The sequence below is a fragment of the Bombina bombina genome, chromosome 3 (genome assembly GCF_027579735.1).
Source record: "Bombina bombina isolate aBomBom1 chromosome 3, aBomBom1.pri, whole genome shotgun sequence".
Classification (NCBI taxonomy): domain Eukaryota; kingdom Metazoa; phylum Chordata; class Amphibia; order Anura; family Bombinatoridae; genus Bombina; species Bombina bombina.
Genome location: NC_069501.1, coordinates 485,830,559 through 485,847,935, shown reverse-complemented (window position 1 = coordinate 485,847,935; position 17,377 = coordinate 485,830,559).

The following is a 17,377-nucleotide window of genomic DNA, read 5'->3' as shown; positions in this document are numbered from 1 at the left end:
AAAAACTACTTCCAAAACTATTCAGCTTTGATATTAATGAGTTTTTTGGGTTCATTGAGAACATGGTTGTTGTTCAATAATAAAATTAATCCTCAAAAATGCAACTTGCCTAATAATTCTGCACTCCCTGTATATATATATATATATATATATATATATATATATATATATATGTGTGTGTGTGTGTGCATGTATGTATGCATGTGTGTATATGTATGTATGTATGTATGTATGTATGTGTGTATATGTGTTTGTGTATGTATGTGTGTATATGTGTATGTATTTATGTGTATATATATATATATATATGTGTGTGTGTGTGCATGTATGTATGCATGTGTGTATATGTATGTATGTGTGTGTATATGTGTTTGTGTATGTATGTGTGTATATGTGTGTGTGTGTGTGTGTATGTATTTATGTGTGTATATATATATATATATATATATATACAGGGAGTGCAGAATTATTAGGCAAATAAGTATTTTGACCACATCATCCTCTTTATGCATGTTGTCTTACTCCAAGCTGTATAGGCTCGAAAGCCTACTACCAATTAAGCATATTAGGTGATGTGCATCTCTGTAATGAGAAGGGGTGTGGTCTAATGACATCAACACCCTATATCAGGTGTGCATAATTATTAGGCAACTTCCTTTCCTTTGGCAAAATGGGTCAAAAGAAGGACTTGACAGGCTCAGAAAAGTAAAAAATAGTGAGATATCTTGCAGAGGGATGCAGCACTCTTAAAATTGTAAAGCTTCTGAAGCGTGATCATCGAACAATCAAGCGTTTCATTCAAAATAGTCAACAGGGTCGCAAGAAGCGTGTGGAAAAACCAAGGCGCAAAATAACTGCCCATGAACTGAAAAAAGTCAAGCGTGCAGCTGCCAAGATGCCACTTGCCACCAGTTTGGCCATATTTCAGAGCTGCAACATCACTGGAGTGCCCAAAAGCACAAGGTGTGCAATACTCAGAGACATGGCCAAGGTAAGTAAGGCTGAAAGACGACCACCACTGAACAAGAAACACAAGCTGAAACGTCAAGACTGGGCCAAGAAATATCTCAAGACTGATTTTTCTAAGGTTTTATGGACTGATGAAATGAGAGTGAGTCTTGATGGGCCAGATGGATGGGCCTGTGGCTGGATTGGTAAAGGGCAGAGAGCTCCAGTCCGACTCAGACGCCAGCAAGGTGGAGGTGGAGTACTGGTTTGGGCTGGTATAATCAAAGATGAGCTTGTGGGGCCTTTTCGGGTTGAGGATGGAGTCAAGCTCAACTCCCAGTCCTACTGCCAGTTTCTGGAAGACACCTTCTTCAAGCAGTGGTACAGGAAGAAGTCTGCATCCTTCAAGAAAAACATGATTTTCATGCAGGACAATGCTCCATCACACGCGTCCAAGTACTCCACAGCGTGGCTGGCAAGAAAGGGTATAAAAGAAGAAAATCTAATGACATGGCCTCCTTGTTCACCTGATCTGAACCCCATTGAGAACCTGTGGTCCATCATCAAATGTGAGATTTACAAGGAGGGAAAACAGTACACCTCTCTGAACAGTGTCTGGGAGGCTGTGGTTGCTGCTGCACGCAATGTTGATGGTGAACAGATCAAAACACTGACAGAATCCATGGATGGCAGGCTTTTGAGTGTCCTTGCAAAGAAAGGTGGCTATATTGGTCACTGATTTGTTTTTGTTTTGTTTTTGAATGTCAGAAATGTATATTTGTGAATGTTGAGATGTTATATTGGTTTCACTGGTAAAAATAAATAATTGAAATGGGTATATATTTGTTTTTTGTTAAGTTGCCTAATAATTATGCACAGTAATAGTCACCTGCACACACAGATATCCCCCTAAAATAGCTATAACTAAAAACAAACTAAAAACTACTTCCAAAACTATTCAGCTTTGATATTAATGTGTTTTTTGGGTTCATTGAGAACATGGTTGTTGTTTAATAATAAAATGAATCCTCAAAAATACAACTTGCCTAATAATTCTGCACTCCCTGTATATATATATATATATATATATATATATATGTGTGTGTGCATGTGTGTATATGTATGTATGTGTGTGTATATGTGTTTGTGTATGTTTGTGTGTATATGTGTATGTATTTGTGTGGTGTGTGTGTGAATATATATATATATGTATATATATATATATGTGTGTGTGTGTATATGTATGTGTGTATATATGTGTATGGATGTGTGTGTATATATGTGTACGTATGGGGTGTGTGTATGTGTATATATATATATAATTTGTTTCTGTTTTTTAATGTGCCCCCTGATTAAACACTGGCCCCACCTTGCCCCCCCCCCCCCAGTAAAATTTGTTTAGAATTGCCACTGTCTCTTGGTATTCTGAATTGAAAGCTAAACCTAGGAGGTTCATATGCTAATTTCTTAGACCTTGAAGGCCACCTCTAATCTAAATGCATTTTGACAGTTTTTCATCAACCACTAGAGGGCATTAGTTCATGTGAATCATATAGATAACATTGATCTCATACATGTGAATTTACCAAGGACTGAGCACTGATTGGTTAAAATGCAAGTCTCTTAAAAGAACTGAAATAAGGGGGCAGTCTGCAGAGGCTTAGATACAATGTAATTACAGAGGTAAAATGTATATTATTATAATTGTGTTAGTTATGTAAAACTAGGGAATAGGAAATTAAAGGGACATGAAACCCACATTTTTTCTTTCGTGATTTAGAAAGAGCATGTCATTTTAAACAACTTTCTCATTTACTTCTATTATCTGATTTGCTTCATTCTCTTGATATCACTTGCTGAAAAGCATATCTAGATATGCTCAGTAGCTGCTGATTGGTTGCTGCACATAGAGGCCTTGTGTGATTGGCTCACACATGTGCATTGCTATTTCTTCAACAAAGGATATCTAAAGAATTGAGCAAATTAGATAATAGAAGTAAATTGGAAAGTTGTTTAAAATGGCATGCCCTATCTGAATCATGAAAGTTTAATTTTGACTAGACTGCCCCTTTAAGGGATTATCTATCTTTTAAATAAAAAACAATTCTGGTGTTGACTGTCCCTTTAAGATGGGGGTGACCAGTCGGGAGTGGGGGAGGGAAGAGAGCTGTTTGGGAGAGATCAGGTAGGGATCAGGGAGTGGGGAGTGTCAGGTAGGAGGCGAATATCTACACTAAAGCTAACATTAACATTTCAAGTTACCTAATTAACCCCTTCACTGCCGGGAATAATTGAATTGTGGCGCGCAGCTGCAATAAGCGGCCTACTAATTACCAAAAAGCAATGTCAAGTCATATATGTCTGCTATTTCTGAACAAAGGGCATCTGAGAGAAGCTTTAGCAAACATTTGTGCCATGATTGCAAAAGAAGTATGTAAATAATTTCTGTGACAAACCCAAAGTTTGTGAAAAAAGTACCATATTTTTTTATTTGATGGCATTTGGCGGTGAAATGGTGGCATGACATATACCAAAATGTGCCTTAATCAATACCTTGGGTTGTCTACGTAAAATATATATATAGATTTGATAGGTAAATAACAAAAACAAGGTTCTATTTCTGTTTAAATAGAGTGATAGCAAAAATGCTAAAAATGCTCTGGTATTTTGGGCAAGTTTTTGTCTGGAAGTCCCAGGGATGAAAGGGTTAAATCTACAGTATCTATCTGTCTGTCTATCTATATAGTTATCATCTATCTATCTATGTATGTATATATACATTTTATATATATATATAAATATATATATATATATATATATATATATATACAGTATATATATATATATAAAGATTGTTGCTGAATTGTTCATATATATATATATATATATATATATATATATATACAGTATATATATATATATATATATATATATATATATATATATATATATATATATATATAGTATATATTTAAATTTTAACATGCAGCAGATTCATAGATGGATAGATGTCTGCAATATGCTTAGAATGATCTCTGAATCTCTTTTGTAAGCTTGGTGTGTTTCAGTATGATCTCTGGTACATAAATATTAAAATAACAAAAACTTCTTTGAGTGGGAGTTGGATTTAAACCTTCATAATGACATCACAGACAATTATTATATATTTAACCTGTATCTATTATAGAAATCACAAGCAAGATCTCTAGAATGACTATTGAAAAAAAAAAAAATCTATCATCTTGAGTGGGATTTGAAACCATGAGCCTCAGGTGGTCTTTCTCCTTATGTCATTTTTTCTGTGCAGTTTTAGTTTCATAATGATAGCTGTATGTGCTATAAAGGATGTGGTAGAAGCATTGTATGAACAATCTTGTAACATTGCAATCCTAAATTCTGAAGTGTTTTATGACCCCATACTAGGCATACGTTCCGCTAATAATGAATACAAGACACAAAAGTGGGTGTAAAGGCCGTAGCCCGCATTTATTAAATCTTTTATAATATATAACTATGCATTCAACAAACACTTAAAACCGTTAACACATTAACCTCATAATCTGTGATGCTTGCTAAGAGATGTACCTTCCACTGGCATACCACCAGGTACATCCCCCCCAACTCTCTCCCGCCTCTTTAGGGAGGTACCCATTCACCTAACCACACATAAAAGACAAGCACTCCCCGCTACCTGCTAAACCACAACATCTCACAAAAGGGGAGGGAGGGAACTTCACCTTGTGGTTGCAGGAACAGAAGAGGGTGAGTGACTTCCGCACTCCACCTAATATCCCCCAGGACTGCTCCACTGCCTCAGATAGGGGTCACCATCCCCTACGTCGATGCTCTCCTCCAGGGAGCTATGACCCCATACTAGGCATACGTTCCGCTAATAATGAATACAAGACACAAAAGTGGGTGTAAAGGCCGTAGCCCGCATTTATTAAATCTTTTATAATATATAACTATGCATTCAACAAACACTTAAAACCGTTAACACATTAACCTCATAATCTGTGATGCTTGCTAAGAGATGTACCTTCCACTGGCATACCACCAGGTACATCCCCCCCAACTCTCTCCCGCCTCTTTAGGGAGGTACCCATTCACCTAACCACACATAAAAGACAAGCACCCCCCCGCCACAGCACGTCACTGACGAGCCACCCCCACCCGGGCTAAGGCCTTCTGCACCCCTTCCTTGATGTTAAAATTAAAGAGGTGCAATCCCACCTCATTGAGATGTACACCATCCTTTAAGAAGAAACAACGACCTGTCTCCCCTTCAAATTCTACATGGCGAATGCCAAACCCACCAAGTCTGCCCACAAAACTGGTCACTGTCCTATTAATCTTTTTTCTAGAGGCCTCCAACTTCCTAAAATCCCATGCTGCCCTCCACGATGAACGCGGTTCAATATCGGACCAAACTATTATCACCCAAGGGAATAAATCCCTCAGTCTACCCAAGTCCCGCCGGATCTTATCCACCAACTCTTTTTGGGACAGGAACCCCAAATCATTGCCTCCCGCATGGATGACCAGAATGTCCGGAGGCTTGAATAACCTAGCATGGTCGACTACCTTCCTCAGGACCTGGTCCCACCTCAAGCCCCTGACACCAAGCCACCGCAATAACACTGCCTCCTCTTTAAATTTCAATTGTGCACCTTCCTCCATGACCGCTGTCGCCTTACGGGCCCAATATATATAGGAGTGGCCCACAATCCAACACTGAACTTGACCTAAAAAACAAGAAAAGCATCCTAAACAACCAGATCAGGTCTAACATATGAACGAAAACATCCAGACTTCCAACCACCAATCCTTTTTATCACACTCTCCCCCAAACCCAAACTAGCGGCTTCAGTGGCAGCCCCAATTCGGAACGAATGTGTTCCAAATTCTTCCGCCGTGTACCCTAGCTCCTTTAACGCCCGCCGAAGCACCGCCAAGAATTGAAAACGTGATAATCCCGAGCCATCTTTGTGTATAAACAACGGTAAGGAAATCTGAGGCCGGGACACCAAAAATGCCCTCATGTGTGCAACCGGGCACCCCGCCCCCCGTGCTTCCCCCAGCTTTATCAACCTACCCCGCCCCTCCTGGTCCGTCTTGGACCCCCGGAGCCACAACCAGACCACCTCATCCTTGATAGACACATCCTTGGCTTGTATGCCTCCCCCATCCCACCTATTTGCCCCCACCAGTTCTGATACCCGAAAAGCTCCAAAGAATGCTGTCGTAAAAACTGCTCTAAACAACAATACCTCATACCTTGAGGTGCACACCGTCTGCAAGACGGCCAATATCCGCAGCAGAAGTTGGAAGCCAATTGGCCTCCGCCTGTCCTTTTCCACCTTTTTCTTACACAACCCTTTGACTGCCAGACGGACAAGGAACAATTCCGTCAGATCTTCCCACCCCAAGAGTTTAAACAGGAATTTTAAAGCTGCCATATTTCTCCTCACCAGTGATCTAGAAATCCTCCTACGGTTCCACTCGTCAATCCAAGATAACAGCCCCTGAATCCACCCTTCCCTAGAAGCTCCTATGCCCTCTGACTCGATCACCTCCCACCATTGCCTCCATGTCCGAACATAAGCATTCCACGTACCTGGAGCTACCGCTCCCCTCGCCACCTTGATTAATTCCATACTTCCAAATCCAACAACTCTGGCGGGCAATCGACTCCTACCAAATCCGCTTCTGGTGCCACCTCCCGGAATCTCGACCACTGAAAGCGAGAAAGAGCATCAGCTACAACATTCTGGTAACCCGGCACATGCACAGCGCGAAACAGCACATTCATCCGCATGCAGTCCAGCACAAACAGCCTCAACAGGCGAACCACCGGCAGGTAGCAAGATGTCAACCTATTAACAGCAAAGACCACCCCCAAGTTATCCGAATGGAATACCACCTTTTTATCTTTAATCCTGTCCCTCCACACCCGCACAGCTACCAGTAACGGAAAGAGTTCCAAAAAGACCAGATTCTTCGTTAGACCTTGGCAAACCCATTGTGCCGGCCATTTCCCAGCCACCCAGCTCCCCTGGCAATATGCTCCAAAGCCCAGAGACCCCGCTGCATCCGTGAACAGGTGCAGCTCATCATTCGACACCGCCTGTCCGTGCACCAACGCCCGACCATTGAACTCTGCCAAAAAGGACAACCATATTCTTAAGTCTTCTTTAAGGTCCTCCCCCAAGGAAATCCACCTTTTTGGGGCCGCGACTCCCGCAGTGGCCAGGGAGAGCCTCCTGCAGAAAACCCTCCCCACCGGAATAATTCTACACGCAAAGTTTAGCTTGCCCACTAATGACTGGATCTCGCAAAGGCGAAGCCTGCGCTTCCTTAGCGCCCCCGAAATGACCCCCTTTAGGTCGTTCAGCTTGTCCAATGGCAATCGGCACTCCATCTGAATGGAATCAATTTCGATCCCCAAGAAACTCAACGTGGTGGTTGGACCTTCGGTTTTCTCATGGGCGACGGGGATTCCAAAGTCTTCAGCTACCCTAAAAAATTGGTCCATTAGCCTAACACAATCCAAAGATTCGGCGGCCCCCACAAATAGGAAGTCGTCCAAATAATGGACGACCGAACCCAGCCCCGCTTGCTGCCGCACGACCCATTCCACAAAGGTGCTGAACTTCTCAAAGTAAGCACACGATATGGAGCAACCCATCGGAAGGCAAAGGTCCACGTAAAAGGAGCCCTGGAAAAAACAACCCAGTAAATGATGACACACCGGGTGAACCGGCAAGAGCCGAAAGGCAGCCTCCACATCGACCTTACCCATTAATGCCCCCACGCCAGCATCCCTTACCAGCCCCACAGCCTTGTCAAATGAAGCATACCTAACAGCCGCTACTGCAGGGTCGATCCCATCATTAACTGATGCCCCTTTTGGGTAGGATAAGTGGTGGATCATGCGGTACTGCCCTGCTGCCTTTTTTGGAACCACCCCCAACGGAGATACCCTCAAATTCCGAAAAGGCGGGTGAGAAAAGGGGCCCGCCATCCTCCCCAAAGCCACTTCCTTGTCGAGTTTACCTTGAACCACCTCCGGCAATTCCTTTGCCGATTTCAGATTCCCCGAAATTTGTACCCCCCCTTTTTCTTCAAACGGGATCCGGAACCCAGAGCTAAAACCTGTCAGCAAGAGTTCCGCATCACCCGCCTTACCCCGGACCCTAGCGAATCGTTCTAACCAAGGAACCATCCTTCTTACCCTCACCGGTGTCCTGGCTCTTAGCAGCAGCCTCACCCGATTTCCCCCCTCCCCCGCTTCTCTTGAAACACTTTGCCCATGAATGGGCACCATCGCATCCTGAGCAAGCATGTTTGTACTTGCACCCCGTTCCAAATTTACATTGCCCTTCATTATACTGGAAGCAGAGCCCCTTTCTGATAGCAACGGCTGATCCACTCCCCCCGTTGTTAGAGGACGATCCTCCTCCCCCCGTTCCCCCGATGCCCCGAAAGGACCCACGCAGCGGAGTCATTAACTCTAGCCAAATCCCCATATCCCTGTCGTCCCACCTCATCTCCGGCCTCACTGCCATCCTCTGGCGGAACTGTTCATCATACCGCCACCACGCTAGTCCCCCGTAGGTCCTATATGCCCCCGAGATCTCGTCGTAATAACAGAACAACGCAGAGCATTGCTCCGGGAATTTTTCGCCTACGACCGCCGCTAGAATGCTAAATGCCCTCGACCAGTTAGATAACGTTTTTGGCAACTTACGATACCTCTTCTTCCTTTCGTCCTCTTCTTTCTTCTCCTTGTCACCTTTCGTGTCTTCTTTAATTTCCAACACTTGTTCCAGCGGCAGCAGAGAAAATATTTCCAAGAACTCTCTCTTCCATATTTTCTCCTTAAGCTCCTGAGTAAGATGGATCCCTAGCGGCCCAATTGAGCACAGGCAAGGTCTTCTCATGGCGCTCTCTGGCACCTTTAGCCCTTCACTAACACTACTTACCCCCCCAGTCACGGGTACCGCCCCACCTGATCCCTGTCCTGAGTTACCAGCCCCCTGGCTTGCGCCCGCCACCCCGCTGTCCCGGACCCTACTCCCCAAGCTGCTGCAACGTTGCCCTTGCTGCCCCACCAGCCGCCTTTCAAACTGCGTCAGCAGATCCTTTAAGCCAGTCATCATACTCTGCACACCTACGTCATGCTCTCTTCCAGCCACACCCGTGTCAGTGTTAGCACCCTCACCTCCACTCCTGGGCGCCGTTCCAGCTCCGGCCACTTCCATCGGCACTGCCGCTACCCCTGTCCCGGTGTCCGGCTGTTGCCTAGGCTCCCTCCCTCTGGGTCTGGTCGACCTCCTCCTTTGTGATGGAGACCGAGATCTCCTCCTCCGACTGCTCCTCTCCCGGGATCTGTCTATCCTCCCCCACGTAGGGGATCGTCCCCTTCTCCGCTGCTGCATCCTCTCTCTGGGCGAACGGGATTTATCCCGACGCCGTTCCTCTCCCGACCTTCTCGGGCAGTGGCGCACCAGGGGGTCCTCCCCCCGCGGCCGTATCTGTAAAGAGGAGACAGTGAAATCCCTAACCTGACCTACACTCCTAATACTTCCTTCACTAGATCCCAGCCCATGCCTACCCTCCACGTTTTCCCCACTACCCTCCCGCCCACGACCCCCTGATCCCAAGGACCTGATTAACTGCTCCAAAGCGGCCAGGTCCCCTACCTGCCGTGCTGCCACCGGTCCCGAAGAAGTGCCCTCTCCAGGATCATCCGATTCCAGATCACTGTAAGTGTAGTCTATCCACAGTGCATCTCCTTCCAGGTCTTGTCCCTCCGTCTCAGCAGAAAGTTCTGCCCCACCACCCCGCTGTCCCTCCAACTCCTCCTCCACACCTGCTGGAATTAAAGAAGACACGTTAGCCCTGCCCAAGCCCGCCCGTCCCCCTAATCCCCCAAGCCCCCTCTTACCTTGTCCCCTTCCACTAGCTGCCCTCTTAACCCCCCGTCCCCTCCCACCCCTGGTATTCCCTTGCCCTAACCTAGCCCCCCCTTCTGCTTGTGCATCTCCACCCCTACCCCCCCTTCATCACTATTCGCGGGGCCCACCCCCTCACTCCCCCTAGCAGGCACCCCCCCCCATCTGTCTCCCCCCCTCGCTGCTAATAGCCCCTCTCCACTACTGACCCCTCTAACCCCAACCCCCCTCTGGGCACCCAACTCTTGCTCCCTTATTTCCCTTTGGGCCTCCGCTGCGCCCTGTCTGGAAACCCCCCTTTCAGCACCCCTTATCGTTACTGCTCTAGCCAACTGACAGCTCTTTTCCTTTCTTTTGGCCCCCCCAGGAGTCTCATTCCCCATACTCCTGGTCGCCGTTACCCCCTGCTCCTCACCTACTACCCCCCCTTTCTTGCCCGTCATAGCCTTCCCCTTTCCTTTGCTAGCCCCCCTCCGCTGCTGCATTTCTGTCTCCTCTCCCTGCTCCCGTTGTGTATTGGAGGCCTGAGGAAAACCCTCCCCCGCCGTCTCCCCGGCTCCCTGGTTAGCAGGCCTATTCTCCTGGGCCGTAGGCTCCCGCCCGTTCTTGCCGCCACTGAGGCCCAGCCCCTCTCCCCGCCTGGCCTTACCTGCCGCATCACAGCTCCTGTTAGACGTCCTCCTCGTGGCCTCCTCAATCAGCACACGCGCTGGCTCCTTCGATCCGCCTCCTCTGGTCGACGACCGGCGCCTGGGCTCGATGCCACCTCTCTCAGGCCCAGCGCCGCTCCCGCTCCTCCTTGTCCTGCCGCCGTCGGGAGATAGCCGTTCCGGAGGCCTCGACCGCCGATGCGGCCTGCCGTGATCCGTCCCGCTTGCAGCTGCCGAAGATACGGGTCCGGAGGGATTCGCCGCCGTCAGGTAAGCCCTTAGCCAGTCCAGGCCCTTCGCTTCTGCCAGCTGCTGCACCTGCTCTGCAATGTCACTCATCTTCTCCGTTACTGCAACCGCAAGCCTTAGCCGAACTTCACCTTGTGGTTGCAGGAACAGAAGAGGGTGAGTGACTTCCGCACTCCACCTAATATCCCCCAGGACTGCTCCACTGCCTCAGATAGGGGTCACCATCCCCTACGTCGATGCTCTCCTCCAGGGAGCTATTCTGTTTGTAATTTACATGAACTATATGCAAATATCATCACTGAGTGAAAAATGCGAGAATCTATAGAGGCTTATTAGATGTTTGTATAAAACAGAGATTGTATCTGATAACTGATAGGAAATAGATTGAAAGAATAATCTGAAAAATGTATTCTTTAAAAAGGGACTTGTATTAGAAGTTTAAATGGTTAGGAAAGTCAAATGATTGCATGATTCAGATAGAGCATGTCATTTTAAGACACTTTTAAATTCTTTTCTATTTTCAAATGTTGTTTGTTCTCTTGGTATACCTTGTTGAAAAATAATATGTACCTATACTGCACTAGTGGGAGCTATCTGCTGATTGGTGCTTACATACATGTGTCTCTACTCTCTTGTGATTGGCTAACTAGATGGTTTCAGCTAGCTGCCAGTAGTGCAATGATGTTCCTTCAGCAAATGATAACAAGAGAATAAAGCAAATTTGAAAATAGTAGTAAATTGGGAAGTTTTTTAAAATTGTATGTTCTATCAAAATCATGAAAACATTTTTTTGGGTTTCCTGCCCCTTTAAAGAAGTGTTTCTCAACCATGGTCCTCAAGTACCCCCAACAGGCCAAGTTTTCATAATAGCTGAGCCAGTGCACAGGTGAAGTAATCGGCTGGTCAGTAATACCGTGGTTACTAACTTGCTCTCACCCATCAGCTGATTATTTCACCTGTGCACTGGTTCAGCTGTAATGAAAACCTGGTCTGTTGGGAGTACTTGAGGAGAGGTGTTGCATTCTTACATATAATACATTTGTAAAGTATAATTTATATGTTTTGGGGGGTTTGTATTGGCCATGCTTATTTTAACATTAAGGGATGATTATTCTCTAGAAACATATTTAAATCTGTGTGTTTAATGTATAAGGCAATTGTGACAAACAATGTAATAATAAAAGGCAAGATTATTTTTTTTTATAGGGAGCTAATTAACTTTAGTTAAAAAGAATGTTAAATCCATTTTTTTTATTAAATGCAACTTATGGGTTCCAGTATGCTATCTTATAATATAAACTAGGTGATCCATAATATCATTAACTATAAGGGGTCAATTTATCAAGCTCTTTCTAAAGACCGCCGCTCCATAACCTGTCCGCCTGCTCTCAGGCGGGGGACAGAAATCAACCCGATCGAATACGATAGGGTTGATTGACACCCCCTGCTAGCGGCCGATTGGCCGCAAATCTGCAGGGGACGACTTTGCACCAGCAGTTTACAAGAACTGCTGGTGCAATGATAAATGCCGACAGCATACGCTGTCGGCATTTATCGATGTTCGGTGGACATGATACGCTACATTGTATCATGTCCGTTCGCACATTAATAAATTGACCCCTAAAACAATTGTTTTCAGTATTCAAATATTGAAGTGACCAAATAATCATAAGATATAATAAATATACTAAAAATTGTTAACAGAATAATTTTTGCCAAGACTTTTTTTTATCTATGTTAACTTGCACCTAATGGAATATACAGTGACTGAAATTTATTTGGCTTTTGTACAATTTTTATTCTCCTACATTTAATAGAAAATACTGTAAAAGCTTTCAGAGATGAACCACAACCTGTGTTCTAATCAATGAAAATTGAGCATTAGTTTTGGCAACTGAATAGGTGCTTGCAGAAATTTATTCTAACAACTCTGGCATAGTGAAGCCATTACTAACATCTGGAGGTCATACGAAAGAGTTAGGGTAGAGGTTTGCTTGAGGGGAATTTCGGCATACCTGATTGACAGTTATAGTTCTGCATCCAGCTCTGACAGTTCCAATTTCATACCAATTTGCAGATTGTCATTACAATTGCAAATTAGCTCCAGGGTTTTGTCACTGATGTTGTTTTTATGATTAAAGAAAAATGATTGCTGCCTCTAAGAGCTGAACTATATTATTTTTGTTGTGTTACAGGACAATTTCCCCTTTTTTCATGCAAAAATAAATAAATTATGAAGACGTGTAAATTAAAATAATTTAGCACATTAATCTGTACAAGTTTTATGAATCTGTAAAAGTCTTATTTCATATATTTCATGATATTTTGAATATAAATCCATTAATTTCTCTTATGTTCTCTATTATATATTTTTATTAACTCTTTTAGAACCTTATTGCCTTGATTAAGTGAAGCACAGAAATATTAGCATTATTGTACACTAGATGTGTGCATTTGGAGGTTTCTGATACCCCGAATATGGAAGGAGGAGTCCCTTCGTGTTGGTTGGCTGTTTTTGTTGTTTTACAATTATAAATTCAGCTCCAAAAATAGCCGACAGGCATTAAGGACCACCTTCTTCTCCATTCAAAGGTATCCGGAACGTCCAATTGCACACGTCTATTGTGCATTAAAGGGACAGTCAACACCAGAATTTTTGTTATTTAAAAAGAAAGATAATCCCTTTATCACCCATTCCCCAGTTTTGCATAACCAACACAGTTATAATAATACACGTTTTACCTCTGTAATTATCTTGTATCTAAGCTTCTGCTGACTGCCCCCTTATTTCAGTTCTTTTGACAGACATGCAGTTTAGCCAATCAGTGCTCAGTCCTAGGTCACTTTACGTGCATGAGCTCAATGTTATCTATATGAAACATGTGAACTAATGCCCTCCAGTTGTCAAAATGTATTCAGATTAGATGCAGTCTTCAAGGTCTAAGAAATTAGCATATGAACCGCCTAGTTTTAGCTTTCAAGTAAGAATACCAAGAGAACAAAGCAAAATTTGTGATAAAAGTAAATTGGGAAGTTGTTTAAAATCGCATGCCCTATTTAAAACATGAAAGTTTTTTTGGACTTGACTGTCCCTTTAACATTGCTAAAGCAAAATCAATAGTGCTTCCATTTTTATGCTTTTATTACTTTGTATTGCTCAAGCATTTAAGTCATGCTAACATCTGCATATAGGACAGCACAGGTGCACCAAGGGCTCGATTCTAAGAAACATTGCCAGCCTAGAGTGGTTTTCCAGTCCAACACTCACAGGTACAACCCTCATGGAATTCTTCTTAAAAAAAAAAAGGCGCTGTCCCTGCAAGTGGCGAGCTGTCTCTTATAAAAACAATGAGAGCTCTCTGCGGTGTAAAAGTTCACAATGGAGAAGGAAGTACTCAGGGAGAATCCAGCGTATGTTTAAAGCTTAAAGGGACAGTAAACCCAGAGAAAAAAACATTTTAAACATACCCTATATATTACTTACAAACAATTTTATTAAATTATGTATAAACTTATATTATATCCATAAAAAATGTATTAAACTTTACTAGAGAAGAGTGTCAACAAACCACCCATGGGTTTGCAGCTTTTTCTTTCTTTACTTTAAAATTATGTTCCATCCAATTATAGCAATATCGATCACACTATTACTAGATGTTATGGGGCTGAATTATCAAGCTCCAAATGGAGCTTGATGACCCTATTTCCGCGCAAACCTTCAGGATCGCCGGAAACAGAAGTTATGAAGCAGTGATCTAAAGACCACTGCTCCATAACTTGTCCGCCTGCTCTGAGGCTGCAAATATCAATCCACCGATCCTATACGACCAGGCTGATTGACACCCCCTGCTAGTGGCCAATTCGCCGTGAATCTGCAGGGGGCGGCATTGCACAAGCAGTTTCCAAGAACTGTTTGTGCAATGATAAATTTATCGATGTGCGGCAGACTTGATACACTACATTGTATCATGTCCGTCCGCACTTTAATAAATCGGCCCCTATGAGCGCCCACATTAGTCTCCAGATGTTTACAAAGAGCTGCAGAAGGGACCTATTGCGCATGCTCCGGGAATCTGTCGCGCCATGGTACAGAAATAAAGCAGACAGGCTGTCAAGCTTTCCAAGTGTGCGAGCTTAGGTGGGAGGTAATGGAGGCATGATTGCATCCTCATGAGGGCCACACAATAGTTAAAAAAGCACGCCCTAATAAGGTGCGGATTAGGGAGGAGGACTGATGCTGGATCCCTAACAGCTTATACCTAGTAATGTAAGTTATAAAAAAAAATGATATAAGTAAAAAAAAAAATACATTTCTTTTGCATGATGTACCGAGTCCACTGATTCATCCTAACTTGTGGGATATTGTCCTTCCTGACAGGAAGTAGCAAAGAGAGCACCACAGCAGAGCTGTCTATTTAGCTCCCCCCTTAACTCCACCCCCCAGTCATTCTCTTTTCTGGCTCTAAGCAGGAAGAGTAAAGAGAAGAGGTGTTAAACTGTTAGTTTTATTTTATCTTCAATCAAGTGTTTGTTATTTTTAAATGGTACCGGTGTTGTACTATTTACTCTCAGGCAGGACATAGATGAAGATTTCTGCCTGGAGGATTTTGATCTTAGCATTTGTAACTAAGGTCCACTGCTGTTCCCACAGAAGCTGAGGAGTACAGAAAAACTTCAGTGTGAGGAACGGTTCCTTGCTATACAGCAATGAGGTATGTTCAGTCATATTTTCTGCAGAGACTGTGTTAACTCAGATAGGCTGACAGTGTCCCCATTAGGGGAAGGGTAAGCAGTAATCCTAGTGTTATCAGAGGTTTTTACTAGCTTGCATAAAGGGTTAATTTTTTGTGGGCACTCAGTTTGTTATGTGAATTTGGGACACACTTTTTTGTGTCTGGGAGTAACGTTTTCTGTTTTATGGGACATTTGCTTGAGGGTTCTTTGGGGTTGTTTATAACCCACATGGCTTTCAGGCAGGGTTTGTTAGTTTTGTGTAGGCCCCAGCAACATCGAGTGAGGTGGGCGAGGCCTGCATTTACAAGCAGCAAGCAACTTCTCCTGAGGTCCATATTATCGCTTCCTAAGGGCAGGTAGGGCCACAGCAGGGCTGTGGCAAGGTGCTTATAGTGGTGTTTAACCAGTTTTAGACATTTTTCAATCCGTTTTTTTCATTTGGGGGTTTATTGCTTATTAACTTGTGGTGCAATCCTTCTAAAGCTTAGTGGGTACACTGTTAAAATTTCAGCTTATGCTGTGTAGAAGACCTTTTTACCATGGGAGTGATCTGCCCAGTTCCAAAAGCAGAACAGGGGCAGGGGTTCTACTCCAATCTGTTTATAGTTCCCAGAAAGGAGGGAACCTTCAGACCAATTCTGGATCTCAACTTTTCCTGAGGTCCTAATAGTCTTCTGAGGGACTAATTGAAGCTTTAAACCCCATATTATCGCTTCCTAAGGGCAGGTAGGCCACAGCAGGGCTATGGCAAGGTGCTTATAGCGGTGTTTAACCAGTTTTAGACATTTTTCAATCCGTTTTTTTCATTTGGGGGTTTATTGCTTATTAACTTGTGGTGCAATCCTTCTAAAGCTTAGTGGGTACACTGTTAAAATTTCAGCTTATGCTGTGTAGAAGACCTTTTTACCATGGGAGTGATCTGCCCAGTTCCAAAAGCAGAACAGGGGCAGGGGTTCTACTCCAATCTGTTTATAGTTCCCAAAAAGGAGGGAACCTTCAGACCAATTCTGGATCTCAAGATCCTAAACCAATTCCTAAGAGTTCCATCTTTCAAGATGGAGACCATTTGGACTATCTTACCATTGATCCAGGAGGGTCAATATATGACCACTGTGGACTTAAAGGATGCGTATCTGCACATTCCTATCCACAAAGATCATCACCAGTTCCTCAGGTTCGCCTTTCTGGACAAGCATTATCAGTTTGTGGCTCTTCCTTTCGGGTTGGCCACGGCACCGCAAATCTTCACGAAGGTGCTAGGGTCCCTTCTGGCGGTTCTAAGGCCACGGGGCATAGCAGTGGTGCCTTATCTAGATGACATTCTAATTCAAGCGTCTTCCTTCCAACTAGCCAAGTCTCACACGGACTTAGTGTTGGTCTTTCTAAGGTCTCATGGGTGGAAAGTGAACGTAAAAAAGAGTTCTCTTTCCCCCCTCACAAGAGTTTCATTTCTAGGGACTCTGATAGTCTCGGTGGACATGAAAATATTTCTGACGGAGTTCAGGAAATCAAAGATTTTGTCCACCTGCCGAGCTCTTCATTCCATTCCTCGGCCGTCAGTGGCTTAGTGTATGGAGGTAATCGAACTAATGGTAGCGGCAATGGACATAGTTCTGTTTGCTCAATTGCATCTCAGACCACTGCAACTATGCATGCTCAATCAGTGGAATGGGGATTATGTGAATTTATTTCCTCAGATAAATCTGGATCAAGAGACCAGAGACTCTCTCCTTTGGTGGTTGTCACAGGATCATCTGTCCCAGGGAATGTGTTTCCCCAGGCCAGAATGGGTTATAGTGACGACAGGTGCCAGTCTTCTGGACTGGGGGGCAGTCTGGA